The sequence below is a fragment of the Lichenostomus cassidix genome, chromosome 1 (assembly GCF_008360975.1).
Source record: "Lichenostomus cassidix isolate B80296 chromosome 1, HeHo_3.0, whole genome shotgun sequence".
NCBI lineage: Eukaryota > Metazoa > Chordata > Aves > Passeriformes > Meliphagidae > Lichenostomus > Lichenostomus cassidix.
In genome coordinates this window covers 112,344,845-112,372,727 of record NC_139479.1, presented here as the reverse complement: position 1 = coordinate 112,372,727, position 27,883 = coordinate 112,344,845, and the positions used below count along the sequence as shown (strand labels likewise).

At 40.3% G+C, this 27,883-nt stretch overlaps 1 long non-coding RNA gene across 2 annotated transcripts in view; it reads left to right on the top strand.

Annotated features, from left to right (window-relative positions):
• Nucleotides 1–9,461: 9,461 nt before the first annotated feature.
• LOC146445584 (uncharacterized) overlaps nt 9,462–27,883 on the top strand; it is a 39,471-nt gene continuing 21,049 nt past the window's right edge. The window contains exon 1 of one of the 2 annotated variants that reach the window (XR_014855477.1): nt 9,462–9,592. This is a non-coding gene — a long non-coding RNA (uncharacterized LOC146445584). The remainder of the gene's footprint in view (nt 9,593–27,883) is intronic. The other variant, XR_014855476.1, reaches the window with a different exon arrangement.

Below are 27,883 nucleotides of genomic sequence, written 5' to 3'. Positions count from 1 at the left end.
CACCACTGATTTAGAGACAGTGAACAGCAGTGATAGCTTTGGTACAGGGAACTGTATCCTCCCAAATCAAGATTGTGAATGTGTTGGCTTCAGACAATCTCAAGCCTTCAATACAAGGTTGTGTCAGAGGCTTGCTGAGATGTGAGCTGTTGGTAACGAATTAAGGAGTAGGAGGTGGGAAAAAAGGATTTTTATCTGTGTAGTGCATTGGCAAAGGCTCTGTTGAAGCATTTTCCTTAGTTCTTGAAAAACTCAGTTTGTGATCCAATGTTAAAAACTACAGCCAGCGTAGAAAACAGGCTCCAAAATCATCCAGAGACTGGGAAGGATTTTTAGCAGTGAGAAATGCAAAACCAGTTCAGTCTGTGTAGCTATCATAAAGATGGCACGGGATGACCTGATTGCAAAATGTGGGTGCCTTTGATGAGGGAAGTTAATGGGTAGTAATGGGCTCTTCAAAGTAGCATAGAGAGACACAGCAGATCAGTCATTGGGAGTTGATGCCAAACTCAAATGGGCACAGTTTTAACTCTGAAGAGTACAAACTCCCAAAAGAAAATTTCGGCCTCTGAGTTGCTGGGTTTTTTTTTGAATCAAGACTGAATCCATCTATGGATGGCATCCCTTAGCTGCACAGGAGCTACTGAGCTTTTTTCATTGATAACTAAGTAAAATTTAGAGGTGTGTGGCACACAGGAGATCCTTCAAGATGCTTGTAAGTGTCCTGTCTGCCTTTAAGCTCCATGAATAAATGTTTAAGTAAAGCCCAGCTCCTTCATTTTGTGTAGCTCACCAGGCTTTTTGTATTTCATTTTATTCTGCGGTGCAAGCCTTACTTTCAGCCTCCAATATTGACCTGCATGGATTGAGGAGAGGTGACTCTGCAGCTGGTCACCCCTGAGCAAGGTTTGAGGTTGTGGTTTGTGTTTGTGGCCTGGCCAGCCTGCCCTGGGAGCACTCAGGGCCTGCCTTGTGCCCAGAAGGTTTTTGCAGCACACAGTGCCACAAATCCCATGTCCCATGTTTGGAGCATCAGCTTTTGCAGCCTGAATCACTCTCCTTAGCCTTGCCCAGCTGAAGGAGCAGGAAATGCCTCTCAGCCATGCAGTGAGGCCGTGAAATTGCGTTAAGCGCCGCTCGCCAAAATGACTGGATCTGCTATTATAGCCTAAGCGCCTAAATGTGTTTTTTTAAAATTGTAATTTCCCTGTGCTGCTGTGTGTAAAGGTGACCCCTGAGTGCTGGGCCCGGGGCAGCTCGCTGCAGACAGCTCATCAGTGTGATTCATTTGCCGTGGTACTCAGTCAGCACCTCCTTGGTTGCAGCGAGCAGGATGGAGCTCCTCTCTGACCTGCCAGGATGTAAAGACACCTCCTGGAGATGCAGAACTCCTTGAGGACACGTTAGGGTTTGATTTTTGTGGCAGCAATACATTTACTGGACATACAAAGTTTACAACCCCTCGTTCAGCATGCTGGCAGCCATGCAGGAGGAGGCAGGGCAGTGTCACCTGGGGAGCCCCGAGCTCCTGCTGGAGAGAGAGGACTGAGGGAATGCATTTCTGCTCTTTCTGTCCCACTTTCACCTCGTGTAAAATTGTTTAAAATTGCAGAACAGAACCAGGTATGGTTTGTTGCTGCCTGTGGCCACATGATGGCACAAATCAGTCAAAAGAGCATCACTATGAAAAGGAGTTAAAGCTCCTTTTCAGGGCTCATCCCTCCTTGCTGCTGTTTTCACCCACTATTGACCATGATTACAGGGAGGGACAATGGTGGTGTTTCAGACACAGGCTTAAAAAATAAAAACTGGGGGAAAAAAAAAATTGGAAGAACAAAACTGGTCTGAAGCAGGAGCAAAAAGCATCTCTGGCAAAAAAAAAAAAAAAAAAAAAAATTGGCCTTTAAAAAGGGCTGGTAGGAAAAAAACTTTTGTTTTCCTGATTTGTTTTGGGTTTGTCTTCAACGGATCAGCAAACTTGTAGGAATCAGGAAACCCTTTTTAATTCTCCTCTAAACTGTGAAAACAGAATATGTTGTATTTTTGTTGTGAAATGTGTAGTGGGGGAACTTTTATTTTATATAGATATATATTTATAAATGCTCTGCTAGTAAATAATGTTCTTTGCCTCCCCACTGATAAAGATGATGCCTGGTGAAACCATCCAAGTGTTCTCTAGGATCCAATTCTATTGGATTCCCTTTTGCCATCAGAAACATGCAAAGGTTGTGTGTAGCTCTCAGGAGAAGTCTCTTGGGCTAGTTTGAACGATTATTGTGCCTTAATTAACAATAATTTTGTGGGTTCTAGACTTCTGGTTCTAGACATAAAGTCAGCAAAATTAAAGGGGAAGAAAAAAATAAAGGGGAAAAGGAAAACCTGCACCTTCAGGAAGCATCTCAGTCACAAGACAGAGTGCAGTCACATCCCTGAATGGAATATGAAAATTCCCAAGCATCAAGCAAGCATTTGACATCTTTGTTAGCAAACAAACAGCACAGCCACATTTCTCATGACACAGCAGCAGCACGGCGTGTTCTGCCTCCCTCTCTCCTTGCCCTTTCCCCTGTTCTCCTGCTGCCCCCATTGCTGGCAGACTGATTCCAGAGGCCAATGACAGCACTGTGTCTCTTTCAAGCTGAGTGCATCAGCCAGGCATTTGAGAGGGTTGTTTTCCTGCCCTTGGGTAGCCCAGCACGCAAAGGGAAAGAGGCAGCAGTTCAGGGACTGCTGAGTGCTCAGCTGCTGCTCTTTCCTCAGTGAAGGTAACTGGCGAGCAAGTACAGCAATTAGAAATAAAAGGAAATATTTTTCTGTGGGGAATGGTTTTTTGACCCCACAGCTGTTAAGTAAAATGGGAAAAAACAAACACACAAAGAGATGAAGCTGTTGCTTCAATATTTTAGAGAGAGAAAAATTCTTATTTATTTAAAGAGGCAAAAGTGCTTTACAACATCAAATTCATTGTACCGTGCAGAGAAAACACTTAATCTTGAAATCATGCTTTTAGATGTACCTACCCTAACTTTATTTTTTATAGTACACTATCACTATTAATGCTTAGTGAAATCTGAAGCTATATTTGTCATGTTTTCCTCATGAAGAATTTCATAAACAATCCACCAGCCTTTCAAGATATTTTTTTGACCTGGAAAACAGAGTTTTCCAAATGAGAAGTACAGTGCAAGTCAAATATAATCATAGGCTTGTTTAGGTTGGAAAAGGCTTTTAAGATCATCAAGTCCAAACCTTAACGCTGCCAAGTCCACCAGTAAACCATGTCCTTAACCCCCACATCTACACATTTTTTAAATACCTCCAGGGATTGTGACTCACACAGGCAGCCTCTTCGAGTGCCTAACAACCTTTCCCATGTAGAAATTTTCCCTAATACCCAATCTAAACCTCCCCTGGTGCAATATGATATTCAGACTTTAATCTCATTTGGCATTTAGAGAAAACACAGGCTGAAGGCTCAAGCTTGCAAGAACCCCTTGGGTTTTTCACTGAACATGGAGAGTCAGGACCTTGTTTTTTGTATTTTCTCCAATTAAATTGCCTTTGGTCCCTGACTGCCATACTAAAATACTCCACTAATTTGTACCCAAAAAAAGAGATAATTCCCTAATATCTTATCACTGGTACCTGTTTTGAAGTATGCTGTCAAGGAGAGGGATTAAGCTTCACTGTGGCACTTGTCATTTGGTATAATATTCTGAGTTTTGCATGGTGTTTCTTGCATGCCATGATAAGTAAGAATAAATAGCAGGCCTTGAGTGAAGCTGGAGTCAGATAAAGCTCTGTGTTCTTGTTTCAGATTATCTGCAAACTTTACATCAGCTTTAGGCCTGGTGGTTGTGTTGGAGCTTAACATAGATTTTGATGGCAGGAATGCTGTTTTAGAAAGACTGTGACAACTGGGTAAAACAGAATGACTTCCTGACAAATTATTTGGAAATTACGTCAAACAGAAGCAAAGTTTAGGGCTACATGTTCTTGCATGGGAGAAAATGGAGTGCTGAGGTCAGAAATGCAATGAGGCTTTAATATGCATGTAGGAAGAAGCATCCGAACATCAGAGAAAGTCTGGGGTCTCTAGGAAGTGCTTTATGAAGTCTTTTGGTCTTAATTTGCTGGGTGGCTGAGGAATTAGGGATTCCACTACAGAGCTCAATATTTTATTTCCTGGATGAGTATGCTTGGATTAGTTGTTGTTTCCTGATGTCATCTTGGGCTCCTCTTGCTGTGTTGCCCTGCTGGCTGCCGCTGAGCTCAAGTCTGGAAGGTCTCAGCACCATCCTGTGAAGAACCCAAAAATCCACCACCTCACATCTCCAAGTGCCAGCTGCCTACAAAATCTCTCTGACTGCTGTGGCAGGAGGCACTGTGTCCCTTTGGGAACGAGTTTCACCTCATTTAACTAAAACCATGACTTCAGCACGTGGCGGAAGGTCCAGGGGAGCACAGGGTACTCTGTCTCCAGTGTTTCTCTCCTGGGAATGGCAGACACATGCCTTCACCAGTCTGAGGAGTGCCCTACAGATGAGTTTTTGGAGCAGCAGTCCAACCCAGAGATGCAGCCAATAAGGGATAGTAATTTGGATTAAGCTGTAGAGCTCCAGTTTGACTGCAGCTATTAAGTGAGCTTCCTTCATTCTGAATTGTTCCCCAGACCCCTTTTCCCTTCATATCCTTAAAAAGTGATCACATTATTCCTGGGCTGTTGCATATGGGCTCGAATGGAATTTAAACTGCCTGCCTGACAATGATGAATGAATCAACTCCAAATCCCTTGATGTGGATCAGCTATATAGCATAACAATAATATTGTTGTTTAACATTTATATTGAAGTAATACCGTGAGGAATCTCATCCATTCAGGGACCTATTTTGCTAGAAACGGAATAAAACACACAGCAAAATAACAAGCCTTGTTCCAGAGACAAGGCTGTCTAAAAGACAGGCTGTTCCAGTTGAAGGAGACAAACAAAAAAGACAAGGAGTAGAATGATATAAATGACAGTTGACTCTTTACAGAGCTTCACAAAACCTGTGTGCTGCTTAATTTTCTTGCATGGTTGATCTGCCATGTTGTTTCTAGATTTTGCTCATCCCTTTCCACTTTTATCTTCTTTACCTGCGCTGTCAAACAAACTCTTAAACCTCTGATTTTTGCTGGCAAAGTTTCTAAAATATTGGAAAAAGGAAAATATTGTCCAGGAAATTCCCTGTGGCACTTTGTTACTACCTTTGGACCAAACAATTTTAAATGGCTTTCTGTGCCTTGGCATCTTTATTCAAACTTAATTGGGCGAATTCTTCCATGCAGGATGTTTGTGATGCTGTCTGTCAGATTTTCAGATTCTTTACTCAGATCTAACTGTGTTGAATCTGTTACATTCCCTCCCACTTCTCACTTTGTAATGTTTTCAAAATTGTAATTGAATTAGTCTGGAAATTAATTAATTAATTAATTTATAAACAGGTTCATTCCTGCTACTGTTCATGGCTCCCTGTGTCCTGCAGGGGAGATATTTTAAACCACTCACCTACTTGGTCTAACTATTTTCTCTGGAGACCAGTGCCACAAATTTATAGTAAAAGCAAATTTAAGACCTCTTATTTCAAAATGAGCAGAGTATTCCTTTGGCTGTTTTTGAAAGTCACAGCCTGGTTGTACAGTGTTAAAGATACGTTACCAAAAAACAAAAAAAAAAAAAAAGAGAAAGAAAAAAAGGAACACATCCTAATAAAATATTTAAAATGAAAACATTTTTTATCACACAGGTAAGCTCTGTGCATGTATGTGCCCATGTATACCAAGGTGCTAACACACATGTTAAAAGAAAATTTGGGCTCTAAAGGTATATTCCCAGAATCCCATACACCAAGGTCCTTTACAAATCTTAACAGAACTAGCTAGACATCATTTGTGCAAAGGATATAAATACATATTTTGGAAAGCATCCTTCTAGCCTTGTGCCATGTTATCTAACACAATTTCTGTTACTTTGAGAGCTTTTACTAAGGTGGAAGCCTTGGCTGATTATTGTCTAATAAAAAAAAGATCCACGTGCTAAATTTAAATGCCAAGGAAAAGTGAGGCATATATTCTATAATCACAAGTTGTGATAAGACCATGGATAATTTCAAATGATAAATGATTTAATTTTATTTTCATGCGAAGAGGCTGAAACAAGACTGTACCTTGCTCTGAAATGGCATATAATTGGAGTGAGTTCAGAATTACTGCATTTGTCCTGACTTAACAAATTTCATCAAATTCAGATAGAATTAATTTAAATCAGTGTGGTGTTTGGCCTCAGATTTGCACTGCCCTCTTCTCAGCCGCAGAATAAGTATGGCCTTGACCATTTTAGCATCTAGCTGCAGTGAGGTTGTTGCAAACCACATTTCACTCTGCTTTGGATCTCCATCATTTTACAGAGTCAGAAATCTTTCTGGATTAACAGGGGAAGAGTTCTGTTTTTCTGCCAAGTGTAGGATTGCTGCACAGCCAACTGGATTCCTGGGCAGCTCAAACCAAATTTGTATATGAATAGAAGGCTGCTATAGGGCTGGGTTGCATTAAGGGGAGAAGCAAAAAAACATGGAAGAACCAAGCAAAAGAACACTGAGAAAAATAAATATACATGCCAATAAATTGCTATACCTGGTTGCTGTGATTACTTGAGTGATATGTCAAAATTTATTTTGAAAAGAGGTGGTATGGCATTCTTGTGAAGACTGCAGTGTTGCAGAAAAATGAACTAATGGGAGAGGGGGATAAACACCAAGAACAATTTTATATTTTAAAGCACATGCCATATCCCCCATGTCCAACCTGACAGTGCAGCCTTCTCAGAGGTGCCTTTTGGCCACCATAAGCCTTAGTCAGGAAAACATGCAGTGCTGTTTGACAGAATGTGCAGGAAGGGGAAATTCTGTTAGCGTTTATTGAATGATTGATGATAATTTAAATCCACTTCGGAAGAGCTGTTATGTTCTTGAATCATTTCTTGGCTAATGTGCTAATAAAAATGCATTGTATAATGCTGTTGCTGGGTTTCAAACAATTTAACAGCAAAAAGTTGCTTACGGAGGAATGTTAGAGGTTCCTCCTGAAGATGGATATATGATAGAAATTATGATGGCAACGGCCTGGGTACCTTGTTTACATTTGCAAAACAGAGGGAAACCTTGCAAAAATCTTTACTGATTTCAGGGAGGAGTTGAGCATTTAGGAGGAAATTACATCTCGAGTTGCAGTGAGATTTAGGTATGGAGGGAATTTAAATATATGGAGGAAATTTGAATGTGCCTAAATAACAAGGAAAGTCTGAAAAAGTTTCTTTGACATGGGGGAGATTGCAATCTCTTGGAGAGAAATTTTTAATCAAGGGAAATTAGGCTTCACTGTGTTTAAATTGCACCTGAGAATTCAAATATGCCCTCCAGAGTGACTTAAGACTAGAAGACATTCTGCAGTGGCAGCAAAAAGGAGGTGAAGCAAAGGAAACAACACACTGCTCAGAGGGGTAGGAGACCTGGTGATGAAGGACAGAGGAAAACATAAAGCACTGGATTTTTTAATTTTTTTTTTTCCTCTCTTTTTACCTGTTCTTATGGTTTGTCCTCTGCTTTTTTAGGTCACAGAGACTTCTAAGTGTGTTGGAATGAACTCCCAGGAGAAAATAGAGTTAGGGAACGCAAGCCAGCTGGGCATACAGGAGCCCACAGGACCTGCCAGCTTGCTGGGTGAGTTGGCCAATGTCATTGTGAGAATGCTGTCATTGATCAAGGGATTTTCATCCTGTTTGCTGGAAGAAAACAAACTTCACCTCTGGTATTGGGAAGGGCAAGACAAAGGAGGATGGGAGGAGCTCAGCTCCAAACTTCATATTAAGGATTTTGGTTTTGCACCATGAAGGACAAACACTGGAAAAATATTGCCCAGAGGAGCTGATTTCTTTACATCACAATTATTATCTGCTCCAAAATTTGTCCTAATGTACCTCCTGTGTTCATGGGATACTTCAGCTTTATCTTTGTGAGGTTTCTACAAGAAACTGAGACTTTTGTTGTCATTAGGAGCACAATGAGAATGATAGGGCTCTGAACAGAAGATGCAGCACAGTGGACAGGCAGGGAATGAGGCTGAACTGTTTAATAACACAATTTCTGAATAAATTGTCTGAAATGCTTTGTGACTCCGGCAAGACAAGCCCCCAAAGAGACAAGCTCCTGGGAAGCAGAATTCATCTGGAAAATAGCTTTCAAATGTTTCTGCTGCACAGAAATCCCCCTGCTCTCCCTGCCCACAGTGGTTATTCTTTCTCTTTGGAATTAGCTATCTGATTATAAAACCCTGGCTTTGCCAAAGCTGCTTTTGGTGTCAGCATAGTGAGAACTTCACCCTGGCTTTTGGGACCCTTTGAAAAAGTTTGAAATTCTTGTAGACACAAGTTCATGCTCTAAAGGACAACTCTAAAAACTGAAGTCATGCTTTGGTGAACTCTCTGGTTAGGGTGTCATTCTAAACAGGAGGCAGTACAAGGGAATAACCTTTATTCCCAAATAATATCATTTACTTGGGTTTGATGGATGTGTTTTTTCAGGACACTGCTGTGCAGATGATAATTTGCTTTGGGTTTTTTCCCTCTGACAATGAATTTGGGGAACACAAATCTCTCACCTCTGTCTTTCATCTGCCTAATTTTACACACGTGCTGGAGTACCCAAAATAAATAAAAGCAGAGAACCACAGGAACTGCAGGATGAAGTGGATGCTTATGTGTTTGGTTTGCCATCTGCTTTATTTTGGACCAAATACCTGTGTACTCAGTCCAAAACCACAGTGTGCATTTCTTTTATTATCCATGCATGCTTCTTGCCTCATATTTAATCATATTTTTGTTATTTTATTACAATTCTACAGATATGAATTAGGTAATTAAAACTCCTCCTGAAAAATTTTAGTGCCTGTTTCTGTGCCTTAAATATTGTTTACCAGATTCAGAAAGCTGCAAAACTTTATTTTGTTGAACAGATCCTTATTACTTTAATGTGCCACACTACCCTTGTACTCCTGTTTTGTGAGGATGCTGTTGAAATCAAAAAGAAAGCTGGCTGCTACTGGGTCTAATTATTACAAATTATGTGGCAGTTGCTGCAGCAAGAGACCAGGAAGAAAAAATTAATTTTTTTTAAATTTTGCTTTTAAGAAAAATCAAGTTTCCATGTTGCAAGGAAGAGTTACTAGTGGCTAGTTTTAAAAACTGATAATTTCAATTGGCTCTGCTCCATCAGGCATTAGGAAAACACCTGGCAAGCTGCTGCATCCCAGCCAAGCCTTGTTAACCTCTTGGCCTCCACAGTAACTATCAGCAGGCACCAAGTCAGTGCTTCTAATAAACTGGCATTAAAACTTCCACCTGCTAATAGCATCTTATTGCTTTTCAGGATTAAATAAAAGGAAATGAGCTGTTTAATTACAGTCACAGAAATGTTGCAGTGCTGTGCTGCCTTGGATGATGACAGTAACACTGAAATGGGTTTAAGGACATGGCTACATGAACTGGTGGCTTCAGAGGTAAGCCAGAATGGCAAAAGCTGCTGTATATTAACTTTTTGCTTGTAATAAGTGTCAAACACCTTATTGTTACATGCAAATAAGATAAACTGGGGATAGTCTTTTCAAAAATATATGTAGGCTGTTGTAAGCAAGGTTGTATCTGTAGAGGGTTTTTTTTTTCTCCTCATCAATGTTCTCCTTAATCATTGTTATTTAGGAAAACTCTTTGCTGGCTTTTTGTTTGTTTGCTTGCCTCCCTGCTAGCCAAAACGCCCTATTCTGGTATTCTTTGTGCAGCAAGGAAGCAGGGGAAATAAATTACAAAGTAACCAATATTTTTATTCTATTAAGAGGGAGTTCTTCCATTCTGACTTTTCTGGAACACGTGGAGCAAAAAAAAAATATATAAGGGAACAAATATCTTTCATGAAAATCCCCTGGATGGGATGTAGGCTGAGTTCAAATGTCTGGGGTTTTCCGCTTTATTTTCCACTTCTTACCCAGATACTGTGAATATTTTAGGATAAATCAGGTGGAAGATTTAGGATAAATCTCATGGAGGTCTGGTTGGGATTTTGGCATGTTTTGGAACAAGGAATGCAACAACCACTTCCTAAATGGGAGAAGCAATGCCCTGCTGCCAATTGGTCCAGTTCCAATAGGAACACTCTCAGTGTGTTTTCAGCAGAAGGTGAATTTATAGCCATGTTGCAATCTGTCTGAATTCCAACAATTTTAATAGCTTGAAATACAAATATCAATCAAAAATTAAGATTATCCTTTTAAAAAGAGGCATACTGCAGCAGTGCTTTGTTTTTAATTAACGATTCCCACAACATGCTCCAGCATCTCACTGCTTCCTGCTGGAGAAAGAAGGACTTGAGGGAGGGACTGTAAAGTCGAGGGAAACTCGATTCATGTCAACTCTGTTTCAAGAACTCTCATTTATTTCTCCTGTGAGCCTTGGCTGGGTTGTCAGCATTATGCAGCCTTACTATGGTGAACTGTTGAGAGGCAGCATCTTCAAAGACAATAAATCTTTAAAAGGACAAAGGGAAGCATTAATGTTATACATGCTGTTTGAGTGTTTATAGCTTTGCTCTTTTTTTATTCTGTTTTTCTGAGAAATTGTTGTTGGGAAAGCTTATACAACTTCTATCTTGCTTTAAAACAAAAAAAAGACATTTCTTAGGTCCTTTCTTGATTAGAACATAGGCAGAGTATGTTTCTGATCACTTTATAAGTGACTTGTGAACTGTGTGGACAGAGGAATAAAAGGCCACAATAAATTATATTGTATTTTACATTAAGTTGTTGTATGGCAACAGTTTCCAGTGAGACAGATTCAAAGCGAAATTATTGCATGGTGCACATTTGCCTTTCTAGAGGTCATCAAGTGATGATAGATGAGATAATCAAATAGATTTTTGACAATCTCAGATTTTTCAGGGGTAGCTGTGTGCCTGCAGTTGAATAAAGATTTTAATTGTTTGGCAATGAAATAGGACATGTTACTCTGAAAAGTGTTCTGTGTGCTCTCTTAGAATGATGGTTTCAGTATAAAGAGCTACAGAGCCTCAGGTCTGCACATTCTGACTGAACGTTTGAGGAATTTGCACATTTTAGGAATCGCTTATGCTACAATTTGCACAGCCATGCCCTCCCTGATATTAATGGGGGTTTTTGTGGGGAAATTTCTAGTTTTCCTTTATGGTCACGTTTTCTAATTCTGCAAGCAGCTTAAAGCACACAGACATGGTCTCACAAAGACTGACTTCAGGTTTTGTATCTGTTGAGCTTGACTCGCTCCTTGCCTTCCTCTTTGAGCCCTGTGTGCCTTCATTCCAGCTGGGACAGAACTCCTTTTCAAGAGATTCAAGGAGAGACAGCTTGTTTATTCTCTTTGTATGTTTTTGCCCTCCCATCACTAAAAGTAGGGCAAGGCTTTGGAGAAAATAGTAAGGTAGAAATCCAAGTGGAGATTAAAGGAAACGAAGTGTCTGCCTGTCACAAAACTCCTACAGGTGTAACATCGGAGCGTGCAGAAAACAAAGGAATTATATTTCATGTGTTGCTTGCATCTCCCATGTAGTGTAGACTTCTATCTTAGTGTTCTTTATGGCACATCTCAAGATACTCCTGCATTTGAAAGTTTCCTGCTTTTCTTTTTCTGTAGGAAAGACAGTAACAACTGAGGGTAAGTGGCACTTGGGGTCTGAGCATGTTTTTTGGTAGAAGTCAAAATCTGGGTTTCCCAAAACCCCCCGCCAGACAGCTGCTTTTTGAAAAGCTGAGTGGGAAACTTTCCTTACAACCTTTTTTCTAACGTGTACTTTTCTCCTTCTCAGTAATTAGAAACAAAAGCTGTTGGTGAAAGACACCAACTCTCTCTAGTCTCGCATCCACTCATGACAGCAGTTCTGTCACTGAATAGAAGTGCTGATGGCATCTTCAGTGTTTTGTTCCTCTCTTTGTGTGAGGGGAGATGCCAATGGCCTGTTGTGGCACAGATTTGATCTCCTCAGAAAGTGCTTTTGTCTCAAGACCTGGTGGTGAGGTCAGCCTTGTTCTCAGAGGCCAGTGGGATACACTGGAAAGGAAAAATGAATGAGGGAATATTTCTGGGGTTTGTCAGGTAACCTAGCAATAACTGCTATGCCAAAGCTCTAGCTACCATTTCACCTACACATTAAAATATAAATGTTTTTAATGAGCAGCAGGTGTCTGAAAAGCTCACTGGCAGAGCAGTCCTCTGTTCTGATTGGTGTCATCTTGCTTTCTGGTAGGTTTTTCAGTATTAGCAGCATTTTGCCCATCTGATCTCATCTTCTGGTGATTTATGCCTTGCATTCAGGTCTGTAATTCTCCAGTGCATATCTGAACCAGGCCTCTCAGAGCACAGCTAGCAGATTGGGCTGTGCAGAGCAGGGGTTGTGGTACAAGGGATCAAATTTAAGTTTGTAGTGCTGGGGACAGTCTCTGCTGCCAGTGTCTGAAGGGCAAATGCAACTCCACTTTCTGTATATTACTTTATTTCCAGCTGTGGCACAGGGACATGAAGGCAGGAAGGCTCCCAAGAAGCTGAAGTGAACATGTACAGGCATGCTGGTGCATTAATATGTATTACAGGCACACGGTTTCTTCTGCAGACGGAAACATCTCCTCTGCAAAGAGTGATAAGCCCTGGGTTCCTTTTCTGCCACACTGCCTATAATTGCTAGGGAAAAAATAGGCTTAAATTTAAAGTTCCTAGAGCACTGCTCAGTATCCACAGAGTGGATTTTCAGCACTATTTTTAGCCCATTGCTTGCTGGGTTAGAATGCAAATAGCTGTGTGCACTCTGGAGCTGCAGAAGTCCATACAGACAGAAAACAGACATGTACCAGGAGGGAAATTCTGCCATCCCTCTGGTGCCTGTCCTCACTGAAGAGTTTTACAATTTTTTTTCTCTTCATTACTGCCCAGTATTCAACCTATTTGCTGCTAAAGATATTTCAAGCACACAGGCTTTTGGCTACTGCTGGTATTTTTATATTTATGGAGTCAATCTGCTTGTAAACACTGGTGCATCCAAAGTAAAACGAATGGGACCAGTGCTGCTGTTTGCCAGCAGGCAGATTATCCCTCAAGTAAAGATCAGTCTTGAGCAGTGGGGTAAAAAAGACACACTTTTTCATAGTGGAATAAATTCCAGTTTGTTGGGGACTGTAACTAAAGCCCATCAGCACACTTGTGGTTTGGTACTGAAACATGAAGTACTTGCCCTCATTTTCAAAACAAATTTAATTTTCTTTGCAAACGGAAGTTTAGGCATCATCTAAGAGGAAGCAATACTTCTTTTAATGTTTCAGTTATAAGACAAGAGTAAGTTTAGATACAATCTTCCAACTCCTGTGGGAATTTATTTACAGAGTGGGTGATAATTCAGTCTTGGGAGGAAAACTCTCTGTGCTCTAAAATGTGTAGTACTGACTGACTTTAGGACACAGAATCACAAGTTTCATTAGTTCTATTCCCTACTTCACAGCCTTTTCAAAGCTCAGGTTGTTTTCATATGTGTCAGGAGTCTAACACAAAATAACTTTTCTCTGTGCTTTAGGATTCTGTGAGCTCCTTCTTTAGGCAACTCTGCTCCACCATCCTGAGTGTGTCTTGTACACAAGTCTAGGTAATAAAAACTCTTCTATACAGGCTTCAAACTCTCCTGAGCACTCTGAGAAGCACCCCACCCTTTGGAACCTCTGGGCTATATTAAACAGGAGAGAAGAAATCTGTGACAAGTTCTAATAGTCAAGGTTAATTTTGAAGCAGTTTATATGTTTACTGCCTCTTCAGGGAGCATCTTGCTGCTTTGCATGCTACTTACTTGTTTCTGGAGCTGAAGAAACACTGCTTAAAAGGATTAATTTGGCAGGCACTCCTGAGGTTTTAGAAGGTAAACAACTGTTTCTTTTTTGTCAATATGGCAATTAAGGTCTGGGAGATTAAAGAAAAGAAAGTAAATGCGGTTTTGGCTCCTTCTGTAGACTGATGGCTTAGTGATCCTTTCAATATTTAATGAGGTGCTTTGATGGTTCTGGAGTAGCAAAATCCAGATCAGATGTGAAAAATGGAAGAATAGTGAACTGCAGTTTGTGAGTTATGGGGTGCCCAGAATTAGGTGTGGAGGGTTTCTCATGCTCTGGATTGATGTCCAGACTGTTTTGGCAAACAACATATCCTTCAAAAGCAGGGGATGTGCTGAAGGTGTTCAGACACCTGGAGATGTCTGCATTTGGCCTCTTCTAATACCATCTTTACCAAAGTTTCTGTCTAGTTCTGAGTCTTGGGATAATGCAAGGAGTCTACCCTTGGTAAAATTGCTAAAAATATTACCATGAATAGAATTGTGAATTTTAGAGTCACTGAAGGAGCCAGAAGAGATATTAAAGGCGATATTTTAGCAGCCGTTAAAGCTGAGGGGACAGTTTGATTCTTAGCTGCTTTGTTTGCCTGAGATGACAAAAAGTAGCCACAAAATAGGCTTTAACATCTTCTGTGGGTATTTTCCCCTGGTCTCCCATTTGTATAGAACCCTTATTAGCTATCCTTAGGGGGTGGCTCTCGTGTCTCTTCAAATATATCTTCAGGGAATTAATTAAATTGTCTTTCTTGAAGTGGGTGGGCATTTAGAGGAGGTTTAATTTGAAATCAGAAATTAAAAAGGTCTGAAGTTAATTCAGAATGCTTTTCCTGTGACATTATAGTTGGAGAAGCTGTCAGAGTGTTACCTGTGTGTAGTGGGAGGACAACTATTATTTTAATAATTTTCATTCCCATTTGTCCCCCTGCCCCAATGCTGTTCTTACTCTTTTCAATCCAAAATCTGTTGCTTTTTTTGGAGTGGCAAAGATGAACTCCTGAAGAAGCAGAGCAGCAGAAATCCAGGTTTTGAACAAGACCTGAATATGTTCCTCAGGCAGCTCTTTGTGCCTCTCTTTTGGCACACCAGTTTCTAAAGCAGCAGCACTGGCTTCAGGCCCTCTGGATCTTCCTCGTGACAAATTCAGGGAGAAATAAATGTGATTGCTTTCCTGGCTAAGTGAAGAACTGCATCCATTCTGAATTGCCTCCATTGACCTGTCCTCCTAATCAAATTGAACAAATTGAAGAGCAGTGTAAAGACAGCCACACTTCACTTCCCAAACTGCTTGGTTGCTTTCCAGAAGGGCCAGGGGTGGAAGATGAGTCCTCTCCCTCTGGAGATGCTGTCTACTGTCCTAAAGTGATCCCAGAGGGGGAAATATGGGACATAGGCAAGTCCCTGGGATGTATCCAGGGTTGCTGAGGGAGCTGGCTAATGCCACTGTGAAGGTGCTGTAGATTATCTTGGGAATTTTCTCCAGGAAAACTTCACACCTGTTGTCAGGAAGGCATAGCAGAAGGAAGATCAGGGGAGCTACAGATTGCTCATAGTCTTTTCAGGCACTGGGAAGTGAGATGTGGCTGCATGACACAAAGGGTGCACAGCAGTCACCTGAGGGTGAAATTGTTTCTGGGTATGAGTTGTCTCACTAAAACATCATTTCAATGCCAATACTATAAATATCTTTATTTGCAAAGTGGGTGATGAGGAATGGTTCACACAGCAAGTACCTGTACAATACTAAGATATTCTGTATTATTTTACTCTCTAAAAGACAATGGGGCACTATTTAAATTGTCTTTCTTATTTTCTAGGATTTGGTGGTGGTGGGAGGTGTTTTCTTTTTTTTTTGGTGGATTTTTTGTGGGTTTTTTTTTTTTTATTGGTTTGTTTGGGTTTTGTTGGTTGGTTGGTTTTGGGTTTTTGGTGCTTTTTTTTTGTTTGTTTTTGCTTTGGGTTTGTTTTTTTTTTTTTTTCACATAATGAAGGTGCTTTTGAACCAGCAACTTTCACTAAATCTCAAAGTATGAATGAAATAGCCACCCACCATCTTCGTTATGCTCATCCACAAGTTTCTTTTCAAAATTTATTTTATTTTAAAGGAAAAGATTTGAAGCCAAGCATACAGCCATAATCTCACTGCTGGCTACATAAAAATGTCATTGCCCTGGATGAATGCTCTTGAGATTTTAGTGGCTGAAAGGTGACTTCATAAATCCCTGCTTTATTAAGTGTCTCTTGAATGTCCACACAGTTATGTGAAAGGTAAAAGACAGGCACTTACTACAGAGCTTTCACCAGCTATGAAGTTCCTTTCTCTGACCAAAAGGCTCTTGTAAAAATTGTTTGTAGTGCTTTGAAAGGAAATAGGAAAGAATTCATAGCTATTGCAAAGCTTGTGTGCGTGAAATTGTTTATTTTCCCCCTCAGCTGAAGTTTCCTGGTTGACTTATCCCCAGTTCTTTCAATTTCCTTGCTCTTCCCAGTGCATAAAGTCATGGTTTGCAATTAGCACTCGTGACCCATGCAAAATACAACAGTTCTGCAGTTCCCCAAGTGATCCCTGCATTTCAGCTGTGTAACAGCAACCCTGGCTGTGCTCTGAAATAAAAACCCAGAGGGGAAAAAGACAAAGTGCTGCAAGGAAAAAAAAATAAAGACAAATCCACCTCTGCCAAAGCATTCAGAGTGTTTCTCCTGCCCTCCTTCATGTGCTTTGCCTTACCTGCCTTTTGCATGAATGTTTTCTGCATTACCTGTTGGGAAACTGCAGCAGGGAGAGCCTTTCTTTCCCAGGGAATGTGAAGAACCTCATTAGGGCAGCAGCCCTGCAAGGCAGTGCTGGGAATCAAACTGTGAAATTGCAGTTCCTGAGGGGCTCTGGGCACAGCCAAGGGCTCCTGCAGCTTTCCAGGGACAGAGCCACCCAGCCAGCACAACAAATGGTGCTCCAGCCCAGCAGCTGCCCTGTATTTATTCTGTAATTTATGCTCCAGGGGATAGAATCAAAGGGGAAAATTCCTCAAGGAAGTTTTTTGGCAAGGTTCAGCCTTAAGAGAGCTGCAACCTTTATTCCTAGGAGCAGAGCTGTAGAAAGGATTGTTTTCCTGGCTTTTTATTTCTTATGGTTTCCTTGTCCCTGCTTTCCTTCCCCTAAATCTTGAGGAGTTTTTCAGACCAATGAAGAAGGTAGTTTAAGTACATTGCAGCAGAGGAAATTGTTACTTGGCTATAATATGTACAAGAACAAATTCCACAATATATTTACATATTGTCTCAGAACCCAGGCAGGGTCACATAAAACAGTGCAGGTGTGTGAAGCTGAATCACAAGCAGAACATGTAGTGCACACATTTCAACTGAATCTCTATACTGATTATCAAAATTGTGGGAGAAATGTACATATAATTCAGAAAATGCTGACTTCGAATTCATCCCATGTTGACTTTATCTTAATTTTGGGTGGATTTGCTGGTTCCAGTGGTGCTGTTGAGGAAAGCACAAAGTTACTGGAGAGTTTTTGTATTTTTGTGTCCATCTCCTAGCCATAAAATGGCATAAATTGCTAAAATATTCCCTCTCAGGAGGCTTAAAGCAGCATCCCAGGAAAAATGCAGAAAAATGGACTTAAAAGTTTCATGGAATATCCACAATTGTGTAAGTGGTTTTTAGTAGCCATGGATTTTTTTCACTGATTTGTGTATGTGACCCAAAATGTGTCTTTCATATATACGTGTCAAAAAATTCTTCCTTGTATAATTAATTTCACTACTCTAGGAAATCTCAAATAAATTATATATAGTTATTTCCCAGGACATCTGATGCTGGATTTGGAATTGTGAGCCTGAAGGAAGAAAAAACAGGGAGATTTTGATTGAATAATTCCTTCCAGGGTGTAACAGAAATTGCAAACCATTTGTACAAGCACATTTTTAAATACAGATAGGAGGGAGTCATGGTGAGGGAATCAATCTAATTTCTGTGTGTCTGTAATTGTGAATGTATTTGACAAAGTATTAATTGAATAATTGTTCTTCACTGTAGATGAAACAATCAAATAAACAATCAAGAGTGGAAAGGGAATTAAGCTTCCTGAGAAAAATTGCACCTTCAAATATGAAGATGCTTCAAAGAATTCCATTCCATCATTGTAAACATTGTCATAAAACTGTTTTCAAGGGAGGAAGAGGAAGCAAAATTGGTGAGGCTATAAAAAGAAGCTGCCTGTCTCTTGAGTCTTGTTGGATGACAAAGGCATTCTAGGATTCAGGCAATGCAATTAAGACAGTTATAAAAATCAAAATAAAGAACAGGCTTTTAATTGTAAATGTAATTAACTGCTGGAGCTAACCAATTCTAGGGATGAGTCAGAGCTGTTGTCATTTGTTGCCTTTACATTTACCCATCTTGTGTGAAGAGCAAGATTAAAGATTGTAATGACCTCTTCTGGTCTTGCAATCTATAAGTCCTGGCTTAATAACAGTGGGACACACAGTGAAGGTGACAGGAGACGCCTGACAGGCTGTGGTCAAAGCAGGATTTTAAATGGTGAAGTTTTAATAGAGGAAAAGCCTCTAAATGGAATGCACATTAGAGCATTTGTGGTGAAAAGCAAAACTGCAAAGTGTTTTAATGTAGCTTAAATGTTGGTGCCTCCATGTATTTGAATTTATTTTGCAGATAGTTTTAACATGGAGATTGCAGTTATTAGTTTCAGTACCACAGGATGCAATTGAATGTACTGTATGTTTCACTGGTAATTGGTAAGCAGTATTTAGGATGTGTGCTGTTAGTGAATTATTTATGGGCTTTTGTGCCAAAACTGAGTTTGTAGGAGTATCACAATGCTGGCTGGTTGGGGAAGATGCTGTTTTGTGACTAAACCTGTAAGATTAAGGTATTTTGCTGCTGTTGGGTTTGGTTTTTTTTTTTTTTCCCAGCTGGAAATGAAACAGCTTGAAAGATTAATTAGGATGGAAGAAGACAAGGGGTTCTCTGCAGGCAGCACATAACAGGCTTCCTTTTGGACACCAGGTGCTTTTGAAGTTCTTGATCAGAAGTAGATTTAAGCCTGTAATTGCTCAGCTTTGGAGGAGTTTCTAGGCTTGAGACTTGCTGCATTTGGAGTGTTGTGGTCCAGAGACACTTCACCTCAGTTATTAACACAGTCAGACTCTGTTTAGCAGTGATTGCCAGAGGTCTTCACCTTTTTGAATATGGGTATTAAAAAGTTAGGTTGCCCATGGTGCATCACATAATTTTGCTCTTATAGCACTGATGACAGTTAAGAGAGCAGAAATAGTGAGGTATAATTGGAACTTTGTTATTTCAGTCTGATTTTTGTGAAGCTTCTCTTTCACCCCAAGAAAGACATCTCTCACCATGCTTGAGAAATCCTCCAGGACTCTGCTGTGTTTGTATGAACACTTGGGTGAAAGGCTCACCTCAGCAGAAGGAATTACACACTTCAACAGTGTTTTTTAGTCTTTGGTATTAATTTCCCCTGCCATAAAACCAAATTTCAATGGCAGGGTCCCAGCTACCCCTGTTGCTGTTCCTGTATCATCTTCACTGCTAGGAATGCATCCCATATGTACTTTCCAGGATGCATTTTGGAGCTGCAAAAAAGGTTTTCAGGCCCCTTATGCCTCTGCTGTGCCCCTGGGAGAAAAGCAGGGCTTTTTTCACTGTGTTTTTGGGAATATATATGCACTGTAGTGCAGACATTGCTTTAACCTTGTAAATGCACATCCCATGAGGTTGATCTTGCCTGTTTACTGTCCAACACACAGGGTAAGGTCCTCATTTGGAAATGAGGATGTGCAGAGTCACCTGAGCTATGATTTCCATCCATAAGAAGGGACAGGGCAGTGGAGAGCTCCCTTTGGCAGTGCAGAAGGCCTGAAGGTGAACATCCCAAGCCTTAAATAAAGTCAAGGGCCCTTCATGCCTAAAGGGACTGAGGAAAACACACGAGTTGCCTGACAAGTCCTAAATGTGATGGAAACCATCCCCAGCAGGGGATATTACTGTAAATCTTTGTCTGCCTGGCAGATTTACATCTGCTTGCTTCCATAAAATCCACTGTTAATGGCACAACACCTATTAAGCCAAGGTATTTCTAGGTACACTATATCACTGCATTTTGCTGGAGAGTTTGCATTATTCCCAGCATTTCAGTGCTTATATTATGAGGTGATTCAGACTGAAAATATAGTAACTTTTCCTCACTTCTCAAGGACGAGCTTTTATTTCTGAGCAACCATTCAGAAATGACAGGCAAAATATTGGAAACAATAAGGCTGAAAAATACTGTGCTCCAGAATGGAGGAGATTTATTGAGACATGTGTTTGGTTAGTTGAAGGAGGAATTCATAAGGTGCCAGCCAGATTCTTATGATTTTTTTAGTTGCTTTTCTGCCTTCTTTTCTGCTGTTTTGGTTGGTTTGGGGCTTTTTTGTGGGTGTGGTTTTGGTGGGGTTTTTTTGTTTGTTTGGGTATTTTCTGCATGTCCCAGTAGCAATTGGAGAATTGAGAAGTTTATATGCAGAGTACATGATGGACATTTACATCAAACTAATGGCAGCAGTGAAGAGGAACAAGAATCTCTGCCTCAACATAAAAACTGTAGGTGAAGTAACTGAAAGTATCCTGCTTGGACTGGATACGAGAAAACCCTGGGAGAGTAGAAGTTTCCTTCCTTTCCCTTAGTTTTGGGGTGTTTTAGGGCATCCACTTTGTGAAGAGAAGCTGTAGCATATGGAATTGGGGATTAAACTGACCCAGCTTTTGCCTGCAATTAGCAGAGGAGGAAGCAGAATTGAAGGAATAACTTTGCAAGGAATAAAGTCAGTGTCCTGGGGGCTCCTTCCCTGCTACTTCCATCAGGAAATAAATATCAGTTCTCCTGAAGGAGTGACATGCCAGTCTTGCCCCTCAGAAATTTCCAAGCACCATGTGATAGAGCAGAAGTTTGGAAAAGCTTTTTTTTGTCTTTAGTACCAGGTTTATAATGCAGCATTTCTTTCTGAGACTGCCAGTGTGCTCCTGGATTTCCTTGTGATGCTGATCCTGCATCCTGTGCCATACAGCAGGAAGCTGCATTATATAGAAATGGGTAAAAGATTCCCTAGTCTTTGAAGGGACAAAATACGCTATGTCCCCCCACCTGGCTCCAGCCAACACATATCAATTAAACACCAGTTTTTATGTCTTTTTTTTTTTTTTTTTTTCATTTTTGCAAGCACAGTTCAGTTATCCTGCCAGCAGAATCTGGAACAAAACCCCATAAGTAAATGAGTGGATACTGGAGAGCAGCAACAGCAGTTTGGGGCAAAAGGAATTTCATATTTAAAGAGCACAACAGCCCTTTCCCAGGAAGTTTCTTGAATATAAAAAATAAATGTTATGTTTTCTTTTTGCAAAAAACCTCTGAAGTACAGAGACAACCTCTATAATAAAGTTTCACCTCTTGATTGAAAAGGGAAGCTCAGTGAGCATAAAAAGTGTGTGTTCTGCACCAAGAGAGGCTTAAAGGTCAGCAGCAAGATGAATGCAATAACAGCTGAGCTATTCTCACCTAACCATAACCCAGCTTCTGCTCAATTTAAGGTAAAAATCCCATCCAGTTTGCCAAATCTGGGTCTGAATTGCTCACCTGCCAAAACTGCATAAATCTGCATTTCTTGGAGCATATGGAGATGGGGAGCACATTCCATGGTGCCAGCTAATGAAAATATGTGGTGTGAAATGAGCTAACGGGGATGTCCCATATACTGGAGACATTTGTATTCTTCCCCTGGGGAATTTAATCACTCTTTCGAAATTGCAAGTTTAATTTTTTTAGCCGCGACCTTGGGAAAGATTATTTGCTTCACTCTTCTAACAAAGAAAATGTGATGTGGGGGTGGTTTTTAGGGTTTCTTAATTTTAAAATCTGTCATTTATGGCTTCCTCAATTCTGTGAGCTATTTCAAAGCCATTCACGAAAGGGGTACAGCAAATCAGGCAATTTTTTTGAAAGAGAAATGTTGAATTTTCTACTCTGCTTTTACACCTCCTCTGGAAAACTTTTGGAAGTTTGAAAATCAAAAAGCCACGGTCGTTGCTGACATTACTTCTGTTTCAACTGGTTTTTGAAGGCCTGTAGTGCACAACAAATGCCAACAAAGTCTCCTATCCTGGTCCATTTGAAATTGCAGCATTTTTGGGCCCTATTTGTGTGAGGGATGCTGGAAGGGAAGGTTTGTACAATTGCAGTAATCATGCAGCATTGAAGAGAAAGTCACTGCTTTTCTCATTTTTCAACAGATTTTTTTCTTTTTCTGTGCCATTAGAGTGAAATGTAAGATGCCTAGAGATATTCCTTCATAAGCAATAATGTTTAGCTTCTTTGCTGGCAGAAATCCATGTGTTCCACAACCTTGCCATCATTATTTTTTTGTGCTGAATTTTACAAGGAGAGAGATCGAAGGATGGGAAGGAAACCACATCTCCAGAATAGCTAAAAGGGACATTGGCAAAGGAGCATTTAGTCACTGTCTCCTCAAAATTCACTAATTCACATCTCCCCTTTGCTCTCCATGCTGCCTTTGCCATGTTTGTGCAAGCTGCCTATTCCTTATGGTAGTAATAAAGCAAATTATTTGCATAGCAATGCATGTTTCTCCTGGTTTCTGCTCTCCTTCTGCTTGCACAAAGAGAGCAAAAGACTGATTCTGTTCTGACCTTTCAGTAAATTAACTTCACTCACCTCTGTATGTTTGCCTTCCCTGCCACACATACCTGGTTACACTTTCAATTCCCTTCTTTGCTATTCACATTATTTTTCCTTAAAATGCGTGGTTTTCCAGAATCCTCTGTTGAGCCCATGTTCCTTTGTGAACAGAGATCCTTCTGAAGGTGGGTTAACCCTGAGGAAAGCATGTCCCAGCAGCTGTAGAGCTGGGCTTACCTATTTGAACACAAAATATTTTCAGTCTGAGCCGCATCATCCTTAGGGAAATGGTAAAAATGCCTTTACTAGCAATTAACTGGGAAACAGGTGTCTGTAACTTCACTGCTAGGACTTATCTTCCTTCATGAAAGGAAGAAGAGAAACAAGGAGAGGGAAGATGAAATATGTATAAAGAAAAAAAGGAAAGAGAGGAAATCCTTTTTTCCCCCCCAGTACGTGAGGTGTGCTGTTTTATCTCTTTGTGCTGCACTGCTGTCATCAAGAAGTTTATACTTTGAAAGAAGAAAACACTGCATCTAGGAAGTAGAAAAGACTTTTCATTTTTCTTCGTGTTTCTAGTCCTATGTGGAATATTTCAGGTCAGATTCTTTTCCCTAGTGTATTTTTGATTTCTGCAATTTGCCTAGTTTCTTTTTAGCACAAAGGGAAAGTTTATGGCAATTAAAAGGCAAATTCTCTTTGTCCTTTCAGGAAGAATTGCCAGTATCAGTAACAGGTAGTTCCAGTGGATTGTGCTGTCAAAGGACTCAGCAAATCTGGGATTTAGTGCTTGTGCTGCAACAGATTTCTCTGTGACCTTGAACAGGTCATTTAATTTCTCTGTGCTTCAGATCCCCACTTGTCAAACAGGGATAATGGTGTTTGCCTCCCTGCAAGGTTGTTGTGAGGATAAATGCAATTAAACAATGCAGGCTGCCTGGGTGTTGCTGAAGTGATGCCACCGAAGAAAGTGAATGGAATTAAACTCAGGATTAATTCTTCTCACAGTTACATCTGTTTGAATTTCTAGTTGCCTTGCTGAATTTATCAAGATTAATAGTGTGTGGCAGAAAATCAACACTTCCAAGACTGGCTTGCCCCAAAACCCAGCGGGAGGCAAACAGCCTTGTCTGTCCCTCCTCTTTTAACTACAGATGTGATGCTGCTCTTGTTCCCTCAGGAGCTGGGATGCATTTGCACTGTGCAGAGGAGGAAAATGGGCAGAATGAGCTGCAAGATCTTAAACTGTCTCTCCTTTCCTCTTCTACCCCTGCACCAGGGCCATGGCAGCCAGGAAGCCACAATTTGCCACAGTTTGGTGGCACTGGACCATTGCTGTCTGATACTGTTGGTATTATAGAATAATTTTTGGGGAAAAGTATTCTGTAGTGTGACAAATGATTTATTCCTGCTATGGAATGTTTATTTGCATAGTGTGGGGAACAACGAGATTTATATGCAGAGCTGGAATCCCTCAGGTATACTATAAATATAATTACAGGAACATATAAATATATTTATACCATGCTGTCAGAGTTTTGGTGCCACAAATCTGATTTTCTCCACTGTGAAAACAAATGCTTTAAAGTAGAAATAAATCATTAATTTCCACTCTTGACTCAAGAGTTAAAACACATAGGATATTGGCCTAAAAGACAATTGATCTGCTGCCCTTTGACATACAATGGGACATCTCAAATGATATTTCATAGAAATACCTGATTTTGCAGAAAATACTGATTTTGCAGAAAAATCAGTCTTTGCAAAAAGGTGGAGACAGTACTTTTATGACAGTTTGGGATTATAGGTGAAAAGACACTGCTGAAGAAATACTTTGTGTTTCCAATTGTTTGCTTTGGTTAATATGTGGGACATGGGCTTTCCAAACTGAGGCTCAAAACCTGTAGAACTCTATTACAAAGTGTGTGTGTGTGTTTGAGGCGTGGTTTTTTAGGTTTTTTTTCTGTTTTCAGTTTTAAGTTGTTCATAGAGTAAAGTGGAAGGATGTAGAAGGTTCTATTGTCCTTGCACAGCATTGATTCCTCCAACCACAACCTAAGGTTGTCTAATTAGCCCTGATAAAATAAGAGTGAATGTGACACCAGTGTTAACACTGAATCAATTCATATTTTGGGACAGACTTTGGTGTCTGTCTTTGGGAAAGCTGGCACTAACCTTGAGCAAAGTTGTCTCTCTTTGTTCATCTTCCTACCTGCAACATGAAATCTGATTTATCCATGGAGATTTTGTTTGAAACAGGGATTTTCTTTCCAAAGTTCCTGCAGATTCCCAGGTGTGGCTCTGATCTTGCTTGGGCTGTCTGTTGCCATCAGCAGAACACAGCAGGTTGGAAGGTTTATAAATTTTAAGTTTCCCCAAATCAACTGGTCTGAGTTTTTGTTATTTATCAACTGAAGTCATGGAAGTCTCACAGCCTGCTTTGAGCCTAGGAACTGAGGCTAAATTAAATTAGGTGATCTTTAAAGAGAAACCTAAAAAACCTCCACAACAAAGGAGATCAGAACTCCCTCAAAACCTCAACCCCCCCTCGATATTGATTCAAGGATTTGCAAAGAGAGAGAAGCTGCTTTAAACAGTAATTTGTTGCGATTGATTGGGCTTGCAGCTTGAGACTTGAGTCTTATTTCTCATCTGCACTTATCTGGTTTGAACTCAAAGCCTTGGACATTGCTCATCCTTTTGTCCTCTAGACTGAAGAGGACTGTGCTGTGAGCTCAGGTAACAGCAACACAAAAGTTACCATGATCACCTCTGCTTCTTTCTCTTTGAAAAGCTAAATAAATTCAATTAACCTATCCTCATCTTCTTAATGAATGCTTCTTTCTGTGGCTCTCTGAACCTCTTTCAATTGTTCATCATCCTCCTGGAAGGCTCGATGCCAACTGACCAATATGTGCAATTATGTAGGGAACATAATGTAGAATAAATGTAGAATAAAAATATCAGTTATAGTGTAGTGCATGGAACTCTAAGAGGTCAACTTAGTTTTAGGTAGGCTGAGCAGTGCATCTGGGTGAAGAGAGAACTGATCTGCCTGTTCCCTGTAAGTTTTGTGGCACTTAGGGAGTGTTGGATGGCAATAATTCAGCTGTTAAATGCTTATTAAATGGGTATTATAACCTAGCAACGGGATTGATACGAGAGCAGATGCTTGTTCAATTTTCAGCTGTATGATTCCTCATTGCCCAGCTCTAGTTTTACATTTATTTAGACAAAACAACAGAAAATTAGTTGCTGAATATCACTGTTTCTCACTGGTGTAAGGCTACTATATTATTAGTAGTAGTAAGAGGAGGAGGAGAAGTAGCATCCTGTTCAGCAGAATTTTACAATTAATTTCTTGTTTGCTAAGGATAATTTGATTAAAGCAGCTGCTTAAATCTCACTGATTTCAGAAATTCCTAGTGGAATCTCAACATTTGGTAAATGCTCTTCTCAGTGGGAATGCTTCCAGAAATCAGTTTTAAGTGTACATTTGTATTTTTTGTGCATACCACAGCCCAAATTACCTGCTGATGTAAATGAGGGAGAATTGTTAGGTTAAGCCCACTTATACAGCAGGAAATCTTGTCTGGGATTTGCTACGATGAGCAAATGTCTGTATTTGCTGGAGTTAATTTTACAAAGCTGGCCCAGCATTGCTGCCCAGGGGTAGGAAAGCATAAATACCACAACAGGGATAGGAATGCAAAGTTATTTGACCATGCTTGTTCTTTTAAAAAAATCCTCCAGAGGAAAGAGCATAAATTGAACAAATCTATGCATTTTGGTGTAGTGTACATATTTTAGCAGGCAGAAAAATCACACAGATAATTTTGAGGTTTGCATGTCAGGTAGCAAACACCACTACTCAATACCTTGTGTACAGTGGACAGATAAAACTGTTTGCTTCTAATATTCTTCATGTATTTCCAAGACACTGTGCAAATAATGAGGATATTCTGTGATAATTTCACAACACCACCCCCAAACTTACCAGAACCTAGTATTTGGGAAATACCTGTTGGCTAGATCTGAAAATCACTGTTATTATTTGAACAAAAGTGTAGTTTTTCAGAAAAGATATGTGGTGTCATAAAGCAGGCAATTAGATGTTGTGATTTTTTTTTCACAATTAGAATCAGATGCACTATATAGTTTTCCAGTTATGAAGCTTTGGAATATTCTTTTTTGGGGTTTTTGGGTTTTTTTTGTTGTGATTAGTTGGTTAGTTTTGGTTTTTTGGGTTTGGATTTTTTTTTTTGTTGTTGTTGTTTTGGTTTTGTGGTTTGTTTTTTTTTTTGTTGTTTGTTTATTTTTCTTTGAGTTGATTCCTTCAAAATCCATGCCAGCAAGCAAGGATTTTCTTTCTGGCTCATCTGCTGGCAAGCACATTGAACTGTTTCCAAAATAAAGAACCTGGATAAGCTCCATGATAGCCAGCTGATTGTAATATCAGCTGCAAACACTCCAAAGTGAGACTTTTTCTGGACACCTGTTTAGCAGATCCACATGGCCACATTTGATCAGATTTTGGCCAGTTTCCTAGAAATTTGTCACATATACATTTCAAACCTCGGCCATTGCTGGGTATGTCTGGTGCACGTTGGGAAGAGAAATGCTCCTGTCTTCAGCAGCACTTAATTTTTTACTTAGGCATTGTAAAGTTTTATGGAGCAGAGCTGTAGCACAGCCCATCGGTGCTGCTGTAATCACTCAGCTGAGAGCCCTGCCCAGGCATGATTCAGGAGGTAATGGACTGTGGCAGCTCAGCTCTGCTGTTGGGATTTTCCCTTCTCCCCACCTTGCTGCAAGCTGCTCCTGGTTGTGCAGAGCTTTAGGGAAGCCTGGCTGGGAAGCAAACTCTGCAATCTTTCCCTCATTGCATGGATCAGTGTTCTGGGGGAGAGGGGAGGTCTTCACCCACATTCCCTCTCCCTCCCCACTCGGTGAGGCTCCAATTCTCAGATTTAGTGCAGGTTCTGTCTCACAGACCAAAGGTGTGAGAAAGCTCATCTTCTTCCTTTGATTAATGCTAATGGGATTTGTGATTGTAAAGCACCACGCAGGGAGTTGAGAGTCTGTGCCAACATGACTTTTTTATTCTTTCTTCTGTTGCTTTATATATTACCTTTCATAAGCAGACAACAGAATTCATTCTGTACAGTTGAAAGCATCAGCAGCAGC